The 10,060-nt window shown below is 56.0% G+C and overlaps 1 protein-coding gene across 1 annotated transcript in view; it reads right to left on the bottom strand.

Moving 5' to 3' along the window:
* LOC140198483 (choline transporter-like protein 4) overlaps nucleotides 1–10,060 on the bottom strand; it is a 102,072-nt gene that overhangs the window by 10,232 nt on the left and 81,780 nt on the right.

Raw genomic sequence — 10,060 nt, forward strand, 5'->3', positions numbered from 1 at the left:
CGGGGGTACGGGTACAACGTTATTGGGGAGGGACACGGATAGTCGAGGGTACGGGTACAACGTTATTGGGGAGGGACACGGATAGTCGAGGGTACGGGTACAACGTTATTGGGGAGGGACACGGATAGTCGAGGGTACGGGTACAACGTTATTGGGGAGGGACACGGATAGTCGAGGGTACGGGTACAACGTTATTGGGGAGGGACACGGATAGTCGAGGGTACGGGTACAACGTTATTGGGGAGGGACACGGATAGTCGAGGGTACGGGTACAACGTTATTGGGGAGGGACACGGATAGTCGAGGGTACGGGTACAACGTCATTGGGGAGGGACACGGATAGTCGAGGGTACGGGTACAACGTTATTGGGGAGGGACACGGATAGTCGAGGGTACGGGTACAACGTTATTGGGGAGGGACACGGATAGTCGGGGTACGGGTACAACGTTATTGGGGAGGGACACGGATAGTCGAGGGTACGGGTACAACGTTATTGGGGAGGGACACGGATAGTCGAGGGTACGGGTACAACGTTATTGGGGAGGGACACGGATAGTCGAGGGTACGGGTACAACGTTATTGGGGAGGGACACGGATAGTCGAGGGTACGGGTACAACGTTATTGGGAGGGACACGGATAGTCGGGGGTACGGGTACAACGTTATTGGGAGGGACACGGATAGTCGGGGGTACGGGTACAACGTTATTGGGGAGGGACACGGATAGTCGAGGGTACGGGTACAACGTTATTGGGGAGGGACACGGATAGTCGAGGGTACGGGTACAACGTTATTGGGGAGGGACACGGATAGTCGAGGGTACGGGTACAACGTTATTGGGGAGGGACACGGATAGTCGAGGGTACGGGTACAACGTTATTGGGGAGGGACACGGATAGTCGGGGGTACGGGTACAACGTTATTGGGGAGGGACACGGATAGTCGAGGGTACGGGTACAACGTTATTGGGGAGGGACACGGATAGTCGAGGGTACGGGTACAACGTTATTGGGGAGGGACACGGATAGTCGAGGGTACGGGTACAACGTTATTGGGGAGGGACACGGATAGTCGAGGGTACGGGTACAACGTTATTGGGGAGGGACACGGATAGTCGAGGGTACGGGTACAACGTTATTGGGGAGGGACACGGATAGTCGAGGGTACGGGTACAACGTTATTGGGGAGGGACACGGATAGTCGAGGGTACGGGTACAACGTTATTGGGGAGGGACACGGATAGTCGGGGTACGGGTACAACGTTATTGGGGAGGGACACGGATAGTCGGGGTACGGGTACAACGTTATTGGGGAGGGACACGGATAGTCGAGGGTACGGGTACAACGTTATTGGGGAGGGACACGGATAGTCGAGGGTACGGGTACAACGTTATTGGGGAGGGACACGGATAGTCGAGGGTACGGGTACAACGTTATTGGGGAGGGACACGGATAGTCGAGGGTACGGGTACAACGTTATTGGGGAGGGACACGGATAGTCGGGGTACGGGTACAACGTTATTGGGGAGGGACACGGATAGTCGAGGGTACGGGTACAACGTTATTGGGGAGGGACACGGATAGTCGGGGTACGGGTACAACGTTATTGGGGAGGGACACGGATAGTCGGGGTACGGGTACAACGTTATTGGGGAGGGACACGGATAGTCGAGGGTACGGGTACAACGTTATTGGGGAGGGACACGGATAGTCGAGGGTACGGGTACAACGTTATTGGGGAGGGACACGGATAGTCGGGGTACGGGTACAACGTTATTGGGAGGGACACGGATAGTCGGGGGTACGGGTACAACGTTATTGGGGAGGGACACGGATAGTCGAGGGTACGGGTACAACGTTATTGGGGAGGGACACGGATAGTCGGGGTACGGGTACAACGTTATTGGGGAGGGACACGGATAGTCGAGGGTACGGGTACAACGTTATTGGGGAGGGACACGGATAGTCGAGGGTACGGGTACAACGTTATTGGGGAGGGACACGGATAGTCGAGGGTACGGGTACAACGTTATTGGGGGAGGGACACGGATAGTCGAGGGTACGGGTACAACGTTATTGGGGAGGGACACGGATAGTCGGGGGTACGGGTACAACGTTATTGGGGAGGGACACGGATAGTCGAGGGTACGGGTACAACGTTATTGGGGAGGGACACGGATAGTCGAGGGTACGGGTACAACGTTATTGGGGAGGGACACGGATAGTCGAGGGTACGGGTACAACGTTATTGGGGAGGGACACGGATAGTCGAGGGTACGGGTACAACGTTATTGGGGAGGGACACGGATAGTCGAGGGTACGGGTACAACGTTATTGGGGAGGGACACGGATAGTCGAGGGTACGGGTACAACGTTATTGGGGAGGGACACGGATAGTCGAGGGTACGGGTACAACGTTATTGGGGAGGGACACGGATAGTCGAGGGTACGGGTACAACGTTATTGGGGAGGGACACGGATAGTCGGGGTACGGGTACAACGTTATTGGGAGGGACACGGATAGTCGGGGGTACGGGTACAACGTTATTGGGGAGGGACACGGATAGTCGAGGGTACGGGTACAACGTTATTGGGGAGGGACACGGATAGTCGGGGGTACGGGTACAACGTTATTGGGGAGGGACACGGATAGTCGGGGTACGGGTACAACGTTATTGGGGAGGGACACGGATAGTCGAGGGTACGGGTACAACGTTATTGGGGAGGGACACGGATAGTCGAGGGTACGGGTACAACGTTATTGGGGAGGGACACGGATAGTCGAGGGTACGGGTACAACGTTATTGGGGAGGGACACGGATAGTCGGGGTACGGGTACAACGTTATTGGGGAGGGACACGGATAGTCGAGGGTACGGGTACAACGTTATTGGGGAGGGACACGGATAGTCGGGGGTACGGGTACAACGTTATTGGGGAGGGACACGGATAGTCGAGGGTACGGGTACAACGTTATTGGGGAGGGACACGGATAGTCGAGGGTACGGGTACAACGTTATTGGGGAGGGACACGGATAGTCGAGGGTACGGGTACAACGTTATTGGGGAGGGACACGGATAGTCGAGGGTACGGGTACAACGTTATTGGGGAGGGACACGGATAGTCGAGGGTACGGGTACAACGTTATTGGGGAGGGACACGGATAGTCGAGGGTACGGGTACAACGTTATTGGGGAGGGACACGGATAGTCGAGGGGTACGGGTACAACGTTATTGGGGAGGGACACGGATAGTCGGGGTACGGGTACAACGTTATTGGGAGGGACACGGATAGTCGAGGGTACGGGTACAACGTTATTGGGGAGGGACACGGATAGTCGAGGGTACGGGTACAACGTTATTGGGGAGGGACACGGATAGTCGAGGGTACGGGTACAACGTTATTGGGGAGGGACACGGATAGTCGGGGGTACGGGTACAACGTTATTGGGGAGGGACACGGATAGTCGGGGTACGGGTACAACGTTATTGGGGAGGGACACGGATAGTCGAGGGTACGGGTACAACGTTATTGGGGAGGGACACGGATAGTCGAGGGTACGGGTACAACGTTATTGGGGAGGGACACGGATAGTCGAGGGTACGGGTACAACGTTATTGGGGAGGGACACGGATAGTCGAGGGTACGGGTACAACGTTATTGGGGAGGGACACGGATAGTCGAGGGTACGGGTACAACGTTATTGGGGAGGGACACGGATAGTCGAGGGTACGGGTACAACGTTATTGGGGAGGGACACGGATAGTCGAGGGTACGGGTACAACGTTATTGGGGAGGGACACGGATAGTCGAGGGTACGGGTACAACGTTATTGGGGAGGGACACGGATAGTCGAGGGTACGGGTACAACGTTATTGGGGAGGGACACGGATAGTCGAGGGTACGGGTACAACGTTATTGGGGAGGGACACGGATAGTCGAGGGTACGGGTACAACGTTATTGGGGAGGGACACGGATAGTCGAGGGTACGGGTACAACGTTATTGGGGAGGGACACGGATAGTCGGGGTACGGGTACAACGTTATTGGGGAGGGACACGGATAGTCGGGGGTACGGGTACAACGTTATTGGGGAGGGACACGGATAGTCGAGGGTACGGGTACAACGTTATTGGGGAGGGACACGGATAGTCGAGGGTACGGGTACAACGTTATTGGGGAGGGACACGGATAGTCGAGGGTACGGGTACAACGTTATTGGGGAGGGACACGGATAGTCGAGGGTACGGGTACAACGTTATTGGGGAGGGACACGGATAGTCGGGGTACGGGTACAACGTTATTGGGGAGGGACACGGATAGTCGAGGGTACGGGTACAACGTTATTGGGGAGGGACACGGATAGTCGAGGGTACGGGTACAACGTTATTGGGGAGGGACACGGATAGTCGAGGGTACGGGTACAACGTTATTGGGGAGGGACACGGATAGTCGAGGGTACGGGTACAACGTTATTGGGGAGGGACACGGATAGTCGAGGGTACGGGTACAACGTTATTGGGGAGGGACACGGATAGTCGAGGGTACGGGTACAACGTTATTGGGGAGGGACACGGATAGTCGAGGGTACGGGTACAACGTTATTGGGGAGGGACACGGATAGTCGAGGGTACGGGTACAACGTTATTGGGGAGGGACACGGATAGTCGAGGGTACGGGTACAACGTTATTGGGGAGGGACACGGATAGTCGAGGGTACGGGTACAACGTTATTGGGGAGGGACACGGATAGTCGAGGGTACGGGTACAACGTTATTGGGGAGGGACACGGATAGTCGAGGGTACGGGTACAACGTTATTGGGGAGGGACACGGATAGTCGAGGGTACGGGTACAACGTTATTGGGGAGGGACACGGATAGTCGAGGGTACGGGTACAACGTTATTGGGGAGGGACACGGATAGTCGAGGGTACGGGTACAACGTTATTGGGGAGGGACACGGATAGTCGAGGGTACGGGTACAACGTTATTGGGGAGGGACACGGATAGTCGAGGGTACGGGTACAACGTTATTGGGGAGGGACACGGATAGTCGAGGGTACGGGTACAACGTTATTGGGGAGGGACACGGATAGTCGAGGGTACGGGTACAACGTTATTGGGGAGGGACACGGATAGTCGAGGGTACGGGTACAACGTTATTGGGGAGGGACACGGATAGTCGAGGGTACGGGTACAACGTTATTGGGGAGGGACACGGATAGTCGAGGGTACGGGTACAACGTTATTGGGGAGGGACACGGATAGTCGAGGGTACGGGTACAACGTTATTGGGGAGGGACACGGATAGTCGAGGGTACGGGTACAACGTTATTGGGGAGGGACACGGATAGTCGAGGGTACGGGTACAACGTTATTGGGAGGGACACGGATAGTCGAGGGTACGGGTACAACGTTATTGGGGAGGGACACGGATAGTCGAGGGTACGGGTACAACGTTATTGGGGAGGGACACGGATAGTCGAGGGTACGGGTACAACGTTATTGGGGAGGGACACGGATAGTCGAGGGTACGGGTACAACGTTATTGGGGAGGGACACGGATAGTCGAGGGTACGGGTACAACGTTATTGGGGAGGGACACGGATAGTCGAGGGTACGGGTACAACGTTATTGGGGAGGGACACGGATAGTCGAGGGTACGGGTACAACGTTATTGGGGAGGGACACGGATAGTCGAGGGTACGGGTACAACGTTATTGGGGAGGGACACGGATAGTCGAGGGTACGGGTACAACGTTATTGGGGAGGGACACGGATAGTCGAGGGTACGGGTACAACGTTATTGGGGAGGGACACGGATAGTCGAGGGTACGGGTACAACGTTATTGGGGAGGGACACGGATAGTCGAGGGTACGGGTACAACGTTATTGGGGAGGGACACGGATAGTCGAGGGTACGGGTACAACGTTATTGGGGAGGGACACGGATAGTCGAGGGTACGGGTACAACGTTATTGGGGAGGGACACGGATAGTCGAGGGTACGGGTACAACGTTATTGGGGAGGGACACGGATAGTCGGGGGTACGGGTACAACGTTATTGGGGAGGGACACGGATAGTCGAGGGTACGGGTACAACGTTATTGGGGAGGGACACGGATAGTCGAGGGTACGGGTACAACGTTATTGGGGAGGGACACGGATAGTCGAGGGTACGGGTACAACGTTATTGGGGAGGGACACGGATAGTCGAGGGTACGGGTACAACGTTATTGGGGAGGGACACGGATAGTCGAGGGTACGGGTACAACGTTATTGGGGAGGGACACGGATAGTCGAGGGTACGGGTACAACGTTATTGGGGAGGGACACGGATAGTCGAGGGTACGGGTACAACGTTATTGGGGAGGGACACGGATAGTCGAGGGTACGGGTACAACGTTATTGGGGAGGGACACGGATAGTCGAGGGTACGGGTACAACGTTATTGGGGAGGGACACGGATAGTCGAGGGTACGGGTACAACGTTATTGGGGAGGGACACGGATAGTCGAGGGTACGGGTACAACGTTATTGGGGAGGGACACGGATAGTCGAGGGTACGGGTACAACGTTATTGGGGAGGGACACGGATAGTCGAGGGTACGGGTACAACGTTATTGGGGAGGGACACGGATAGTCGAGGGTACGGGTACAACGTTATTGGGGAGGGACACGGATAGTCGAGGGTACGGGTACAACGTTATTGGGGAGGGACACGGATAGTCGAGGGTACGGGTACAACGTTATTGGGGAGGGACACGGATAGTCGAGGGTACGGGTACAACGTTATTGGGGAGGGACACGGATAGTCGAGGGTACGGGTACAACGTTATTGGGGAGGGACACGGATAGTCGAGGGTACGGGTACAACGTTATTGGGGAGGGACACGGATAGTCGAGGGTACGGGTACAACGTTATTGGGGAGGGACACGGATAGTCGAGGGTACGGGTACAACGTTATTGGGGAGGGACACGGATAGTCGAGGGTACGGGTACAACGTTATTGGGGAGGGACACGGATAGTCGAGGGTACGGGTACAACGTTATTGGGGAGGGACACGGATAGTCGAGGGTACGGGTACAACGTTATTGGGGAGGGACACGGATAGTCGAGGGTACGGGTACAACGTTATTGGGGAGGGACACGGATAGTCGAGGGTACGGGTACAACGTTATTGGGGAGGGACACGGATAGTCGAGGGTACGGGTACAACGTTATTGGGGAGGGACACGGATAGTCGAGGGTACGGGTACAACGTTATTGGGGAGGGACACGGATAGTCGAGGGTACGGGTACAACGTTATTGGGGAGGGACACGGATAGTCGAGGGTACGGGTACAACGTTATTGGGGAGGGACACGGATAGTCGAGGGTACGGGTACAACGTTATTGGGGAGGGACACGGATAGTCGAGGGTACGGGTACAACGTTATTGGGGAGGGACACGGATAGTCGAGGGTACGGGTACAACGTTATTGGGGAGGGACACGGATAGTCGAGGGTACGGGTACAACGTTATTGGGGAGGGACACGGATAGTCGAGGGTACGGGTACAACGTTATTGGGGAGGGACACGGATAGTCGAGGGTACGGGTACAACGTTATTGGGGAGGGACACGGATAGTCGAGGGTACGGGTACAACGTTATTGGGGAGGGACACGGATAGTCGAGGGTACGGGTACAACGTTATTGGGGAGGGACACGGATAGTCGAGGGTACGGGTACAACGTTATTGGGGAGGGACACGGATAGTCGAGGGTACGGGTACAACGTTATTGGGAGGGACACGGATAGTCGAGGGTACGGGTACAACGTTATTGGGGAGGGACACGGATAGTCGAGGGTACGGGTACAACGTTATTGGGGAGGGACACGGATAGTCGAGGGTACGGGTACAACGTTATTGGGGAGGGACACGGATAGTCGAGGGTACGGGTACAACGTTATTGGGGAGGGACACGGATAGTCGAGGGTACGGGTACAACGTTATTGGGGAGGGACACGGATAGTCGAGGGTACGGGTACAACGTTATTGGGGAGGGACACGGATAGTCGAGGGTACGGGTACAACGTTATTGGGGAGGGACACGGATAGTCGAGGGTACGGGTACAACGTTATTGGGGAGGGACACGGATAGTCGAGGGTACGGGTACAACGTTATTGGGGAGGGACACGGATAGTCGAGGGTACGGGTACAACGTTATTGGGGAGGGACACGGATAGTCGAGGGTACGGGTACAACGTTATTGGGGAGGGACACGGATAGTCGAGGGTACGGGTACAACGTTATTGGGGAGGGACACGGATAGTCGAGGGTACGGGTACAACGTTATTGGGGAGGGACACGGATAGTCGAGGGTACGGGTACAACGTTATTGGGGAGGGACACGGATAGTCGAGGGTACGGGTACAACGTTATTGGGGAGGGACACGGATAGTCGAGGGTACGGGTACAACGTTATTGGGGAGGGACACGGATAGTCGAGGGTACGGGTACAACGTTATTGGGGAGGGACACGGATAGTCGAGGGTACGGGTACAACGTTATTGGGGAGGGACACGGATAGTCGAGGGTACGGGTACAACGTTATTGGGGAGGGACACGGATAGTCGAGGGTACGGGTACAACGTTATTGGGGAGGGACACGGATAGTCGAGGGTACGGGTACAACGTTATTGGGGAGGGACACGGATAGTCGAGGGTACGGGTACAACGTTATTGGGGAGGGACACGGATAGTCGAGGGTACGGGTACAACGTTATTGGGGAGGGACACGGATAGTCGAGGGTACGGGTACAACGTTATTGGGGAGGGACACGGATAGTCGAGGGTACGGGTACAACGTTATTGGGGAGGGACACGGATAGTCGAGGGTACGGGTACAACGTTATTGGGGAGGGACACGGATAGTCGAGGGTACGGGTACAACGTTATTGGGGAGGGACACGGATAGTCGAGGGTACGGGTACAACGTTATTGGGACGAGGGACACGGATAGTCGAGGGTACGGGTACAACGTTATTGGGGAGGGACACGGATAGTCGAGGGTACGGGTACAACGTTATTGGGGAGGGACACGGATAGTCGAGGGTACGGGTACAACGTTATTGGGGAGGGACACGGATAGTCGAGGGTACGGGTACAACGTTATTGGGGAGGGACACGGATAGTCGAGGGTACGGGTACAACGTTATTGGGGAGGGACACGGATAGTCGAGGGTACGGGTACAACGTTATTGGGGAGGGACACGGATAGTCGAGGGTACGGGTACAACGTTATTGGGGAGGGACACGGATAGTCGAGGGTACGGGTACAACGTTATTGGGGAGGGACACGGATAGTCGAGGGTACGGGTACAACGTTATTGGGGAGGGACACGGATAGTCGAGGGTACGGGTACAACGTTATTGGGGAGGGACACGGATAGTCGAGGGTACGGGTACAACGTTATTGGGGAGGGACACGGATAGTCGAGGGTACGGGTACAACGTTATTGGGGGAGGGACACGGATAGTCGAGGGTACGGGTACAACGTTATTGGGGAGGGACACGGATAGTCGAGGGTACGGGTACAACGTTATTGGGGAGGGACACGGATAGTCGAGGGTACGGGTACAACGTTATTGGGGAGGACACGGATAGTCGAGGGTACGGGTACAACGTTATTGGGGAGGGACACGGATAGTCGAGGGTACGGGTACAACGTTATTGGGGAGGGACACGGATAGTCGAGGGTACGGGTACAACGTTATTGGGAGGGACACGGATAGTCGAGGGTACGGGTACAACGTTATTGGGGAGGGACACGGATAGTCGGGGGTACGGTACAACGTTATTGGGGAGGGACACGGATAGTCGAGGGTACGGGTACAACGTTATTGGGGAGGGACACGGATAGTCGGGGGTACGGGTACAACGTTTATTGGGGAGGGACACGGATAGTCGAGGGTACGGGTACAACGTTATTGGGGAGGGACACGGATAGTCGGAGGGTACGGGTACAACGTTATTGGGGAGGGACACGGATAGTCGAGGGTACGGGTACA

This window comes from Mobula birostris, chromosome 5 (assembly GCF_030028105.1).
Source record: "Mobula birostris isolate sMobBir1 chromosome 5, sMobBir1.hap1, whole genome shotgun sequence".
Lineage (NCBI taxonomy): Eukaryota > Metazoa > Chordata > Chondrichthyes > Myliobatiformes > Myliobatidae > Mobula > Mobula birostris.